Source organism: Gymnodraco acuticeps, unplaced genomic scaffold (genome assembly GCF_902827175.1).
Source record: "Gymnodraco acuticeps unplaced genomic scaffold, fGymAcu1.1, whole genome shotgun sequence".
Classification (NCBI taxonomy): Eukaryota; Metazoa; Chordata; class Actinopteri; order Perciformes; family Bathydraconidae; genus Gymnodraco; species Gymnodraco acuticeps.
Genome location: NW_022990082.1, coordinates 215,001 through 230,619, shown reverse-complemented (window position 1 = coordinate 230,619; position 15,619 = coordinate 215,001). Strand labels below are relative to the sequence as shown.

Below are 15,619 nucleotides of genomic sequence, written 5' to 3'. Positions count from 1 at the left end.
TACTATTATAAAATATAATTGACCCGGCACAGCAGCTAAATTAAAGCTAGAGCTCTAGTTAATTCTCAAAGGACTGAGTCTTTATTCAGTTGAAACAGTTTGATTTACAATGGGGGGGACTGTGCCTCACAAGTAGTCATATGCCAGCACACACAAAAAGGGAATAGCTGTGAGTCAATTTTATATTTGACAGTTGTTTTGCTCTCTAGCTATTTCATGCATTGTAAATGAAAACAGTTAAATTGGAAATACATTGTATTCATCAGACCTCATAGTGAGACAACTGAAAATGCATAAAAAAGGAAAACAATTGCAGCCTCTCAAAACACTTAAACAGCTATTAGCACTGCAAAAGGCACACAAAATGGTCCATTTATACACCGTGGGGAGGTAGAATATCAACAAATAAAGTCTCTGGAGAAGAAAATACCTGTATGTAAAGATGCTAAATAAAATATGACAGTGACAATGAACAATCCAATCAACAGATTGTATCGTATGGCGCAGTATATCTTTGAGTAAATGCCTGACAAGGTCACTGGCCATAGCAGAAGGCTACGACTGAGTGCACCACAAAAGCCCAGTCCATCACATCATCTGCATAAGTCTCTGAGGCATGAGGCTTATATGAGAGGATCCAGACCTGCCTATGGGTTTCATATAACACACACGGACCAACACACACACACGGACCCACACACACACGGACCCACACACACACACACACACACACACACACACACACACGATTTCACCCCTCCGTCTGCTGGTGGCTGTTGGCAGCAGAGTGCTAATCCTTTTAAAGCCCATTGTGAAATACCAACTAGTGGGATGGTGGAGAGAAACTCCAGAAAACATATTCAATAACATCGTCATTATTGAGTGGTGAGGCTGACAGTGTGTTAAAACACTGAGCAGTGGGACTATAACTGGTTCACACATCAGGAGGTCCCTGACCTTCAATATGTGCTGGTTATGTCACTAAAATGAAACACAACATGTGCTCATTGAAACAATTGTCCCCGAAAACACATTGAAACACAAATGTTACCAGAAATGTGCCGGGCCCTACTCATCAGTTACAAAGTAATAATAGACACATCTATTACTGTGAGATAGCCTATAAGGAGACAGTATTAAAGGGTTTTAAATTCACAGCTGCTACTGTTACAGATGACTTCATGACAGATTTAAAGTCCCTCTCCTCCACACATTTGCTATACACCTGGCTCTGAGATGAATATTTCCATTACCCAACCTGCCGCTGAATTAAATTAACTTTCTGAACTGCTGATAGAAGGCTTAAAATGAGCAGAATATTCCACGCTTCCTGGGGTTTTCATTTTCCTGTAGTGTGTTATATAGGTTTTTGTGCATGGTCTGCAAAGGATAACATCTCAAAGTTCCCTCCAGAGGGAGTTTTCTTTCTCTGAAAATAAGCCCCTTTAAAAATAAGTTTAAAGCACAAAATGTGGACATCTCAGATTGTTAACAAACCCATTGTTTGGATCAGAAAGGACATTGTGGAAGGCAGCAATGTACTTTGCCAACACACACTTCCATGTGTAAGATTGAGCAGCCTGACAGCCTTTCACAGGCGGCACACACATTTTGTCTATCACTGTAGTCTAACAAGGCCCACTAGAATAAGAAAATGCTATTTCTGCACTCAAAAGCAGTCCTTGTGTTTTGGTCCATTCTTTATAAATGATCATACATGAAAGCTCAGGCATTGTGTCTTGTTTTATTCCACACATTCTTCTTTCTTCTTCACAACTTGGCACCTATCCACCATGCAAGAGTATCCATAGTTCTGCAATGTAATCCTGGGCTGCTAGCCTCAAGCAGAGATGAGGAGCGGGCTATACAGATCTGCTAAATTCACTTCTTTCGAACTCCACACCCACAGATTTTCCATTTTCTGCTCACATCCCTTTCTGTACAGCAATTTATGTGAAGAAAGTCAGTTTGAAAGACCTAACGTTGATGTGTAAACTATGTACAGTTTATATATATATGAGTTTCATTATATATAATCACTGAAATCAGTAACTAAAGCACTTTAAGATGCAGTGACATCTGAATGTTAAGAAGTTTCCTACGTTTATAACCATGTGTTCCAGTAAACAGCAGGTGGGCAGTGACTACAAAAGTAACCACAAACTTCCTTCCCCACAGCCCCCACTTCACATGGCCAGTTTTCCTAACACATATCTGGTAGCAGTCACTCAACAATAGGCAGAGGCACAGGTCAACAGCAGGTGGATGGGGCAATTGGGGCAGTGTGCACTCTGCTGTACATGATCCCCCCCGTGGGCTCCACACCAGTGGCGGTTCTAGACCAATTTGACTGGGGGGGCCACTGGGGGGCCAGTTCTTTTCTGAGGGGGGCACATTAAATGCAGGACGAAAAAGAGAACTAGACAGTATGAAGTAATTGCGCATAAGAAAACAATGCAATACAGTTATTGGTATTTGTTTCAGTACACTTATTTATTTCAGATAGATCTTATAGTTATTACTGTTAGCTTCAGCTTAAGTTATAGTGCAATGTTTGCACTAACACCATATTTATATAAAAATAAGGGCAATGAACAGTTACATCTCTATTTTACATAAGGGTGTCTGCACAATCTCACATTACAGCAACAAAATCCTGCGGTTTTTGGCAAACCGAGTACCAGAAAATATACATTTAAAAAAAACAGAAAAATACTTTTCATTGTTAGGGGGGCCACAGGGGGGTCAGAGGTCAGTGTTAAGGGGGCACTGGCCCCCCCTGCCCCCCTAGAACCGCCCCTGCTCCGCACAGAGCTGCTGCTCAGGAGGCTACTGTTACCTCCTACTGAGCTGAAGTCAAAAATAATTGTTGTTATCTTTGATTGCACAGCAGGAACACAACCATAGTCTACCCTGCTGACCCTTAGCTGACACTGAAGACAGAGAGTTGAGGAACTGCTGAGAAAAGAGTGTCTTAACAACACCTTCACTCTTAGTCCTTGTACTTTACTGCAGATACGATAATACTTTATTGTCAGCTTACGTCTGACATTTTTCTTGCTCCATTTGCAACATCCTCAAGGAAAAATATTGAAGACAAGATACAAGGGAACAATAATTTAACAAAACATCACGACCACTGAATAAGTTGAGGTACATGAAAGCTTGACAGTGAAGTCGCAGGATGTTCACTTTCCAATCTGCACCAGCCATGTCTGGCAGGCACAATCAATATGCAGCTCTGTTACAAACTGCACATCAGCTTCGATAGAACAATACTGTAGTAGGTGTCTAACGTTGTCATGGAGATGCCTGCATCCCCCCCACCTACAGCTTCAAATTCTCTTCATAGTGTATTATTTTCCACACACGTCTGAAACACCTGACCTCACCTGAATGTCTCATCTGCAGCCACCTGCCTGCACAGCTGCTGCTCATTCCTTTATTAGCACTCTAGGTTAATATTTTCATGAAAATCTCAGAGTGGAATATTGCCTTCAGGCTGTGGTACCTGTTTACTCGCTTTCTTTCCTTAACTCTACCTGCTGCATCTTCTCTGTGATCATATTTAGGTCACCTGCTGCCCAAAAACTGTGATGAAAAGAACATTTGCTGTGACTGTCAGAAAGACTTATTATATGCAAAATCATTGTCAGTGCATATTGTGTGCACTCATCCTGTAGCATTAGACAAAAGGTCAGTTTTCTTTATCTTATCATTCGGTTGCCAGGCAACATTTACTCATCCAGTACTTTCTATTAGAAAAACTGCCCGAAGTAATGCTCTATTCTGAAAAAACATCAATATTTATACACGAGGGGGTGGTTTGAATTGAAACTGCGGTTTGTTTCTGTTAGGAATGATGCGCGGTTTAGTCACACCAGCTTTACATATTTGGGCATCTCAGCTGTTGACTTTCAAATTATTTATGTAATGACTTTGTAATGCCTCAATGTTTAAAAAGACACGGCCAGCATCACCGAATAGTTTGTTGTGGACTTTGAGTTTATGAAAGTTTAACAGCTTTTTTACTTTGAATATCTTTTTGGGCTTGGAGGCTAATAGACCATTTTTACAGTAGACGTTTTAACTTATTATTGCAGGAAGAGTGTAACTAATAACGTTAGCAATGGCTCTGTTAAATTAAAGTGTCCCTGTAATACAATACAAATACAAGGAACCTAAGAGTGAAATAGCTAAATGCAACTGAGCCATTATTAAAACCTGTGCTTTTGCTACAGGTACATGACAAAATGTCTGCCGTGAAAAAGGCCCATGATCAAAGATGATGACTCTTAAGTGCAATCTAAAATATATTTGATATATTAAAGCCTGAAACATTCCCTATATAAAAAGGAATGCGAGCAAAGACAAACACTGTTGTTGTCTGCAGACGCTTGAATTGCAGATCACACTAGCTTTGTGATACAAATTTAGGTGACATGTTAGCAACAAGGAACACATTTGTGTAGCCTGAAGCATTCAAGTACTTCAAAGGGAACAGAATGTTTCTGGCTAAATAAAAGCCACGGTACAGAAAGTCAAAGATTCTTTCACATCTTCTCATGCGGAAGTATCCTATGATTTCCATTTAACATTTAGGAACAGTTAAAGGGGCTCCGTTACACTTTTGGGGGTTTTTCCTTTCCTGTGTGTAATATAATAATAATAATAATAATAATAGATTTAATTTGTTAGCGCTTTTACAGGTGCTCAAAGACGCTTTACATATATAGTGAAGATAAAATAAAATAAAGGAACAACAAATAAATATATAGTTAAAGTTAAAGTCAAATAATACAAAAACAATCACACATTAAAAGCCAGATTGAAGAGGTGAGTTTTTGTACGTTTTTTGAAGGTGGTGAGGTCAGTGCAGTCTCTGATGGGTTGTGGGAGTGAGTTCCAGAGGGCGGGGGCAGCGACGGAGAAGGCTCTGTCCCCCCAGGTCCGGTGATTGATGCGGGTGGGGATGGATAGGAGGTTGGCTTCTGATGAGCGGAGGCAGCGGGAAGGGGTGTGGTGATGCAGCAGGTCTATATAGGATATATATATAGCATAATATATAGCATATATATATATATATATAAATATAATATAGGTTTTAGTGCATGTAAATGGTTTCCTCCAGTTGACTTTCTCTCCCACACACTCCCCCACTGCCTGAAACGCCTCCATAGGACTCCTTTGTTTACTTCCGTTACATAATGACATCACCATGTAACAACGCCCTGCGTTTGACACTGTTGACCACAACATATTACTAGACCGACTGAAAAACCGGGTGGGACTTTCATCAACAGTTCTAAATTGGTTTGAATCCTACTTAAAGGACAGAAACAACTTTGTTTCTATAGGTAAATACAAATCTGAGTTGACAAATATGACATGTGGGGTTCCTCAAGGCTCCATCTTGGGGCCTCTTCTCTTTAACATCTACATGCTACCACTGGCTCAGATAATGAAAAACAACAAAATAAGTTACCATAGCTATGCGGATGACACACACATTTACATAACCATTTCACCAGGAGACTAGAGTAAGTGCATTGAACAAATCAATGACTGGATGTGTCAGAACTTTCTCCAATTAAACAAAGACAAAACTGAGGTAATGGTTTTTGGAGCCAAGGCAAAACGTATAAACGTTAGCGCTGAGCTTCAGTCTGCAATGTTCAAAACAACAGATAAAGCCAGAAATCTAGGTGTAGTCATGGACTCTGACCTGAGTTTCAACAGTCACATTAAAACAGTTACTAAATGAGCCTATTATCACCTAAAGCAGGGGTTCCCAACCCCCGGTCCGCGGTGGTGTTACTGCCAAAAAAAAATTACATTTTTTTTTTTTCCCGCACCTATACCAGTCATATTATTTCATCCAAAACATACAAAATAAATCAAAATTGGTTAGCATAAGGTCTCAGCCTCTCGTGCGCAGAGAAAGTTACCGGTGCGCCAATAGCACACAGGAGACAACCGTTTAATCGCAGACTGTTATGTTTATGTGGGGAAATGGCAGTGCATACATTATTTGAGTTTGAGATATATTTCGAACTCGGACTTCATTTTAAGGACATTGCGGCCAGGGGTGTAGGGCTATTTTTTTATTTGTAAAACCTCCTTCACTTCATGAAATGGCTGCAGCATCAGGAGGCAGCCTCTGAGAAGTGCAGCACCAGCTGCACACCGCCTTCACTGTGTTCCCCACTGCAGGCTGCCACGAAATGTCTGGTCACAAAGGCGCATGATGTGTGTGTGTGTGTGTGTGTGTGTGTGTGTGTGTGTGTGTGTGTGTGTGTGTGTGTGTGTGTGTGTGTGTGTGTGTGTGTGTGTGTGTGTGTGTGTGTGTGTGTGTGCTCTGCTCAGCTCAGCTCCGCTGTGTGTGTATGTTCGGTGTGTTTATGTGTGTTCAACAACCGCATTTGTTTCCAAATGACCATGAACAGTAATTTCCACACATCTGGCCAACTAGGTTATTATGGCTGGCAAACAAGCCCAGGGGTCTCACTGACATTTCAGTTGTATCAATATGTGTACAGTGGTCCTAATTTGTTTTAATTGTACCCTGGTTTTAAACTTTGTTAATATGTTTTGGATGCATATATTGTTCTATTATTTGTTCAGGCTGTTACATACAATTAGCCACTGTTGTCACCTATAGGCTATATTATTATATATTATATTAATATTTGTAAAGCGGTCCTAATTTGTTGTTTTAATTGTATCCTGGTTTCAAACGTTGTTAATATGTTTTGGATGCATATTGGTATTTCTTCAGGCTGTTAAATACAATTAGCCTCTGTTGCCACCTGCTGGTGAGTAAATATTCAAATCAGTTCAAATTGACAACCGGTCCGCGATTTTTTTTTAATGTATCTGCTGGTCCAAGTTGGCACAATAAAGGTTGGGAACCCCTGACCTAAAGAACATATCTAGGATTAAAAGACTAATGTCACAGCAGGATTTGGAAAAACTTGTCCATGCTTTTATCTTCAGTAGACTCGACTACTGTAATGGTATCTTTACAGGTCTCACTAAAAAATCTATAGAAAGCTGCAGCTGATTCAGAACGCTGCTGCTCGAGTCCTCACTAACACTAAGAAAGTGGATCACATCACTCCTGTTCTGAAGTCTTTACACTGGCTTCCTGTGTGTCAAATAATCTATTTCAAAATACTGCTGCTGGTTTATAAAGCTTTGAATGGTTTAGGCCCAAAATACATTTCTCATCTACTGCTAAATTATGAACCATCCAGATCTCTCAGGTCTTCAGGTTTTTAAATGCCTTTGTCTGAATGTCTTTCATTTTTGTAAAGCACCTTGAATTGCCTTGTGTTGAAAGGTGCTATATAAATAAACTTGCCTTGCCCTCCTTTAGGCTAGCGCTCCAACACATCATACTTGATAGGCTAATGGGCAGGACATCTCTATGCGGGTGACCAATCACAACAGAGCCGGGCCAGCTAACCAGTCAGAGCAGACTGGGCTCTGGTTTCAGACAGAGGGTGAAAAGAGGTGCTTCAGCACAGGCAGTATGAGAAAAATAAAGACCTTTTTGAACATTAAAGCATGTAAACATGTCACAGTAGAGGCTCAAAATACAAATATGAAGCTGAAGACAAGCCTCATAGGGACCCCTTAACATTTAGTAAGAGTTAAGTGACATCTACATGAATAAACAACTATGTCAGTTATATTGAGACGTGTGCTCATATACAATATTCAGCACATGTCTGGGTGTGCAGTGATTGCCATGGTATCAACAGAGTCTTCCGTCAGGAGCTGGATAAAACAACTGGGAATATGATGTTATTCAAATGTCATTAAGGAAAAGAGCAGTTGTTGATGGCCCCTTTTTCAGCTACTCATGCAAAGTAAGGCAATGATTAGTTGTTAGTGTCTTTATCTTCCTGAATGCCCCGTCTCATCTACATGCAAAGGGCCTTTATTATGACCCTGTCTTTAACCTGGTTTCAACATCTTTCAGAGTGTTGCTTTTTTGCATTTAAATTGTTTTTTGTTTTGACTTGTACTTGTTTTATGGTGTGTGAGCTGAGCTGTGTTACTTTTTTGTATGCTTTGTTTTATCTATTTGCCTGTACAGCACTTTGGTCTGGAGGTTTAAAGTGCTTTATAAATAAAGTTGTATTGTATTGTATTGTATTTAACCTGAGCCATTTTTGTATTCAACTCGAATTAATCTGAATAAAGATCATGATCATGTGATTATAAAGGTCACCTTCACAGAACAGGTCAAGCTTAAATCACCCGCTGAGTTTTTTGGGTCGACCACTTTTTTTACATTTTTACATGAGTATGTTTAATTGCTGATGTTATCATTTAGATCTAAAACAGCTGTGCTCAGGACATCGTCACTGAGCTGCTAGCATGGCTTTAGATTCTTAGTCTTGTTTTTTATTATTTATAACTCCACTTTTTAGTTTATTTCTGATCCTTGGGCAACTAAATTAAAATGCTGATGTATGTGATTTATTTCAGAAACACTTTTTGTTATATTCCATGGAATGCTCTTAACATCCCGATAGCAATGAATACATGAAATGCTTTGACAATAAATACATTAAAAAAATGTAATCTGTGGAAGCCGTAGCGCTGTAAAAAGCACGACCAATCATTTTAGCCGGCCCGGCTAAAATAACTGGATGGCCTACCTGCCTTCCATCTGTGCACAACCTTATCTCGTGCCCTCATTGGTCATGTGCGCGTTCGTGTGTGTTGGAGGAGGGGCTCTGTAAGGAAGTGGCAGATTTTTTCCGGTTGTGTATTTTCAAATTCTAGCGCACTCGAGCTGGTTTCTCCAAAAATACATACCCCACCTTCAACTTTGAATAGTATCTACTAGGTCAACATTTTAATTTGTTATTTGATATAGATTTATTTTTAGGCATTCTTAATTACAGTTGTAAGAGAATAGTTTAATTGCAGGAGTGGTAAGCAATCATCCAGCGATGACACCCCTCCACTTCTCCTGCCAGGAGTCCTCTCTCTCTGCGTATGGATCTCAGAGTCTGTAAAGTACAGATGGCATAGTGTATGATATGAGGGGCCGTACAGGCCATAATTCATACTGGTCCTCTCACGCACATACATTCTCCTTTTACATACATACATTTTCACTCTTACATACATACATACATACATTCTCCTTTTACATACATATATTTTCACTCTTACATACATACATTCTCCTTTTACATACATATATTTTCACTCTTACATACATACATTCTCCTTTTACATACATATATTTTATAATATATGCATGTCTGAAGAGAATATATGTATGTGAGAGAAGAATGTATGTATGTGTGAAGACAATATATGTATGTGAGAGAAGAATGTATGTATGTGAGAGAGAAAGTATAGTGGAAACGGAAGGAGTATGGTTGAAACGGAAGGCAGGTCATTCTTGCGCTGTGATTGGCTCAGAAGGTCGAGCGGGGCGGGCTCATGTTCAGAACTTCTGATTCAAATCACCATGATGGAGGGAGAGGGTTAGGGTTAGATGACTCCGTGTATCTACGGACCACTTGTTTTTCTTTATTAAACAAGTAAACGGAAGAGTGTCTGCGAGGCGTTTTTGTTTTTTACTTTACTAAATGGTCTAATGGTCATTGTAGCGAGGGGGGGGGGGGCGCGATACTCGCGGAAGTGATTTCAAAACAAAAGCACTCGTTTGCTTGGAACGTTGAACATAATTATAAACAAGGGGAAACAAGGTGAATTTAGCGATCACAACGAAAACGGTCAAGACACACATTGAGCCAAGAAAACGAATGTTATTAAGGCTGTAAATATAATAAGCATGTGTCTAAAATGGACAACATTGTTAGGAGATTTAAACTATACAGCGATTCTGCACTGCGGTCACTCAGCCGTCTCTCGCGTTTGTCTTTTCAAATCAGCTGCTCTTCATATTTTACAAATATTTTTTCCTGAAAGTTCTTAATAAAACTGACACTGTTGGACTCGAGGGGAGAAGAATAAATGGACAACATTGTTAGGAGATTTAAACTATACAGAGAGCCGTTTTTTCAAATCAGTAGCTCTTCATTTTCTTTTTACAAATATATTTTACCACAAGTTCTTCATAAAACTGACACTGTTGGACTCGGTACTAGTTTGACTGCTACTAACAATACATTGAAGTACTTTTACTGTGTACTTTGTGAGAAATACTCTGTCAAAGTCCCCTCCATATAGCACATAATATAATGCATCAGTCCGTCCCAGGCGGGAGTTTATAAACCAAAGAGTAACCGCCCTTACGGCACGCTCTGATAAGTAAAGCGAACGCACCCGCAAGGACACCTGGCCAGGGATGTGACAGTTTCAGGGGTTGACCAAATGTTCCTTAAAACCCCTAATGCTTGCTGCAATCTACGCGATTCATCTCCCTCCATCATGTTATGTTGATTTGAAATCAGAAGTTCTGAACATGAGCCCGCCCCGCTCGACCTTCTGAGCCAATCACAGCGCAAGAATGACCTGCCTTCCGTTTCAACCATACTCCTTCCGTTTCCACTATACTTTCTCTCTCACATACATACATTCTTCTCTCACATACATATATTGTCTTCACACATACATACATTCTTCACTTGCATACATATATTGTCTTCACACATACATACTTCACTTGCATACATATATTCTCTTCAGACATGCATATATTATAAAATATATGTATGTAAAAGGAGAATGTATGTATGTAAGAGTGAAAATATATGTATGTAAAAGGAGAATGTATGTATGTAAGAGTGAAAATATATGTATGTAAAAGAAGAATGTATGTGCGTGAGAGGACCAGTATGAATTATGGCCTGTACGGCCCCTCATATAATAGTGGCTGACCCGGTATTCATGTGTTCTCTGACCGCAGCCCAATTACCATCCAAATCCCTGCAATGTAAGTAAGAGAGGGAGTGTGGCCTTTTAGCTAAAATAAAAGTCAGGTTAGACAGCAGCAGAGCCAGATTTAGACAGTAAATGGGCTTTAAAGCTGCAAGGGCAGGGGGCTTGGTCGATTATTCTGCCATCTCTCTTCCCCCTTACCAGCTTTCCCTGCACAAACACCTACATCATTTATTCCTGAGACTACCCTTACTCCAGCCTTACCTCCCCACCAGACTATTTTTTGTTTAAACAGACACCATTATGGGCTTGAATGACAGCAAATTGAGCTAATGTGCTTTATGCAAACGCTCCTTCTCGGCTATTAAAAATAATAGATGGTGAGAACCCCACATGTTTCAACATGAGGACATTAGGATGGGATCAGACAGAGGGCAGTGCTGAAGTTTAGACAACTCATACACATTAAACACGCACACACCCTACTAATGCATAAAGTATGCATAAAGCTTCTCTAATAAGATGAAAACGGTGTGTGTGTGAGAGTAGAATGACAAAGGATTTCAATGCAGCCGAGCAGCAAGTAGACTGGGCCTGTGTGAGCAAATACAAAGCGGTGTGTTATGTGAGACAATATTCAATTGTTTGAAGTAAAAAAGATGAAAAGACCAAAAACCTACAACCGTTAGTCAGTCTCGTCATACTTTAAGCCCCAAGCCCTTTTGTTGAAAATCTTGAAAAACATGTCACGGGTATGTAGCTTAATATTTCAAAAATAAAAAACAGCATGGGCACTCTAACAAACATTTTTGGGGATTATTTTAAGGCGCGAATTAACACACGTGGTGCTTTATTGAGTGTTTCCGGGCTGATATATGTAGGATGTACTCAAAATAAACTGCAGTTCCCATGTTAATAGTAATGAAGGAATCTGTCAGCCAGTGCAACAGTGTGGTGGACTGATGTATTTTTAATAGTTTTGGGAGCTCCGTGGCACAATGGAATAAGCTATATTTAGTTGTTCTTATTACTTTCAGGGGATTCATTGACAATAAGTAAAAAAGTGACATTATCTAAGAAAATCACAACGGTGTACAATATTGTTCACAAGCATCTTAGCCGCTTTACAGCTCAAATTCAAGCGTTAATATATCTCTATGTATATAGCACTCTATATATATGTGTGTATTATTTAAAACAAGAAAGGGCCTGGATAAATGAACAGCAGCAGAAAAGAGGGAAAGGCTGCCGGAACAATAATCATGCTGCAGGTTTTACAGATGACAAATGAGCAGGAAGTGTATTTTAGAGTGTGTGTAGGTGTATTCACGCCGAAAGGCACACAGGCCGAAGCATCACATCCACAAAAGCTCCTCAAATGGCTGCACTCTCTTACACTGATTTCAACCATGCCCACTCATATTGCTTTACATAACCCCATGGAGAATAGAAAGCTGCAGGTACAGTATGAGCGTGTCTATGCATTTACATGAGTATAGTATGTGTAAATATTTGACCAGCAGCTGTGGACCCTGAGGTGACAGTAGAAGTCAGAAAAAGATGGACGAGGGCCATCGTGTGCAAACAGTCCACTAATTAAATATGGTGTCGTCCTTCGGCCCTGCATAATAAAACTGTTGCAGTTAGCTGATAAGATATGTTGGGAAACTTCCATTATACCAATGCACCACATGCATATGTAATCATATGGAACACTATTTAAAAGGTGCCAAATGGGATTTTAATTATAATAATGGATTACAGTGAGGTTCTTAAATTGCACTTCTGCTCTATGCAAAGCATGAACAATGAAACCAAAGGACACAAAGAGGTGATTAAGTGTCCTGCCATGTGCAATTAATCTTTGATAAGAGAGAACTGTTTAGGGGCTTATAGATGTACAAACTGAGACAAGCACATTCAACATCACTGAGACAAGCACATTCAACATCACTGATACATCACGGACCTGCAGTACATGACTGATGGTAGATCAAACTTCAGCCATATAATGTTACAGTAACTGATTCTGCACTTGTTATGCATGAATTGAACTTTTGTGCTGCAAGACTTTAGTTTCAGGCTGCATAATATTCATTACATCTATGCATCTGCTGATTATCTTTTATAGAATATTCATTTCCCTTTCATTCATTTTGTTATATAGGTTTTTGTGCATGTAAATGCCCCCCCCATTGTACTATTTGGTCTGTATAATTACATAACAGTGAAAAAAATGGCCAACCCACTTTCTCCAATTAATGTTCTATATAAATATACAATAAATAAAACTCCATCTCTAGAGGCTAAAAAACAACACTTAATGCCATTTTTGCACATTACTGAAACATTCAACAATTATCTAAATAGTTTGTGACTATTTGTCAGTCATCACTGAATCAATTTGTAGACACATTAGTTTTGACCAAGGTCTGAATAATAAAGATTTGTTTGACACTGACTGCTTCTCTCATCCCATTTATTCATGCTACACAGACCTGAGTGTTGCACATCCTCCATCTGTTTAGACATAATAACCTGCTGTCAGCTTGTAAAGTGTCCTTTTCCAAAACAAACCCAAACATCATTAAGCAAGAGGAATGCAAGCAGCCACATATTTCACATTAATCTGTGTGGCACTCTGAAACATCTGCTAATGAGTTCATTAATCACACAACTTTAAGTGTGTATTAGGAGTGCAGTATGATAGGAATTTCTTTAGTAATTAAAAGTCAAAACAGGTTTGGAATATCTAATCAGACCATCTGTCGTCATGAAGTCTGGGATGACTTATTTTAAGTGGACGATCACATTTTTATGCAACATGAAAGAAGAGCCTGAAGGGAAATTCTTAGTTTGAATTAAAACTTAGTATTGTAACGTTCAATAAATGTATGCCGTTTCTCCAAGTTGCAACTTATTTAGACATGAGCTACTGTACGGCCGTTTAATTGTAGTGCCTAAATGGGTATTTAAATCGACTTATTTGCAAAGGTGGTATATCACTTATGGATCACTGTTTCCCCACCAGCAGGAAGTTACAATTGCCGGATATCTACGGATCAATAACAAACCTGATTTCATTAGGATATTTCTTAATTAAATGACATGTCGGGTTAATGCATTAAAAGGTGTTTGACCCACAATCCAGTATTGACGTGGAGCAAATTCATTATAGAGTTTGTTCAATAACTGTAACCACAGTAGACCGGAGTGCCATGCATCTTTGAGACGTTCTCATTCTAGGTAAGTGTGAAAGGGAAATATCTAATTTAAAATTAACACTGCATATGGCTGAGGTAAGAGTGGTAGCATTCAAGAGGAAACACTTCCCACCAAGGTTACTTTTTTTCACCTTAACCCTAAAATATGTCTCCTTACAATGCAAATAATGTATGCTGTTGTTGAAATTAATAAACTACTGCTATGATATTTGTCCAATTGTCTTATGTTTCTTCACATATTCTGAATAGAAAATTCCAAACAAAACATTATGTATGATGTATGTAGTTTCCAATATCCATTATGTTTAGTGTATTCTAACTTGTTTTCTATAGATACTACATATGTTTACTTTTGATATGCATGTATGCACTGTTCATGTTTTATACATGTTTAACTCATGAGCAAAGCCTTGTTAACATGCTGCTGTAAAAAAAAATCATGGGATCAATAAAGTACATGTAATCCAATTATAATACAGCCTTGTTTTAATTCATTCTTCTTTATGGGAATCATCTCAATCAAACATCGTGTTTAGACTGACTTTTTCATGGTTTATTTGTTACCAATATGTACTGAGGTAGGTCCACAGCTGAAGGTTAAAACAAATATAAGGGTTCTTACCCAAACACCTCCGCACAATCCAAAACCTCCGAGCACAGTCAGCTTGAGTTAACACAAAGGGATCCGTGGCTCAAAAGGACATTAAGTTTGATGCCACTCTTGGAGGGGCCACAGGCCGTGACTGTAATGCATGGTGACACATCTACAGTATACCACACACACACATTACATGTCACTTATTAGACGCTTTTATCCAAAGCAACTTACATACTCAATACTGTGGGCAATCCCCACAGGAGCAATTTGGGGTGAAGTGTCTTGCCCAGGGACACAACGACATGCTGACTGCAGTGGGGTTTGAACCACAACCACACACACACACACACACACACACACACACACACACACACACACACACACACACACACACACACACACACACACACACACACACACACCACACACACACACACACACACACACACACACACACACACACACACACACACACACACACACACACACACACACACACACACACACACACACACACACACACACACACACACACACACACACACCACACCACACACCACACACACCACACACACACACACACACACACACACACACACACACACACACACACACACACACACACACACACACACACTTTAGGCCAATTACATGGGTGGCAGACGTATTTATCCGGTGCTTGTTTGTTTCAAGGCCTCATGAGACTTTAGAGCTCAGTCAATAGACTTATGCTTATTAAAAAATTCCAATTATAGTAATTAATGATTCAAATCTAAGAGCTGATCTTTTAGTATTGAGTGGTTTCTATTCATTCAAGAGTAATTTCTCTTTTGATATGAGAGAACAATATTCCTTGAAAGGAAATCAAACTTGTGTTAAAAAGTTATTTAAAATGCATTTCTGAATGGATCTCGTCCATACA

The 15,619-nt window shown here is 39.3% G+C and overlaps 1 protein-coding gene across 2 annotated transcripts in view; it reads right to left on the bottom strand.

The window, feature by feature from the left end:
* The window catches only part of lingo3a (leucine rich repeat and Ig domain containing 3a), a 50,976-nt gene that overhangs the window by 4,910 nt on the left and 30,447 nt on the right, over window positions 1–15,619 (bottom strand). The window lies entirely within an intron of this gene.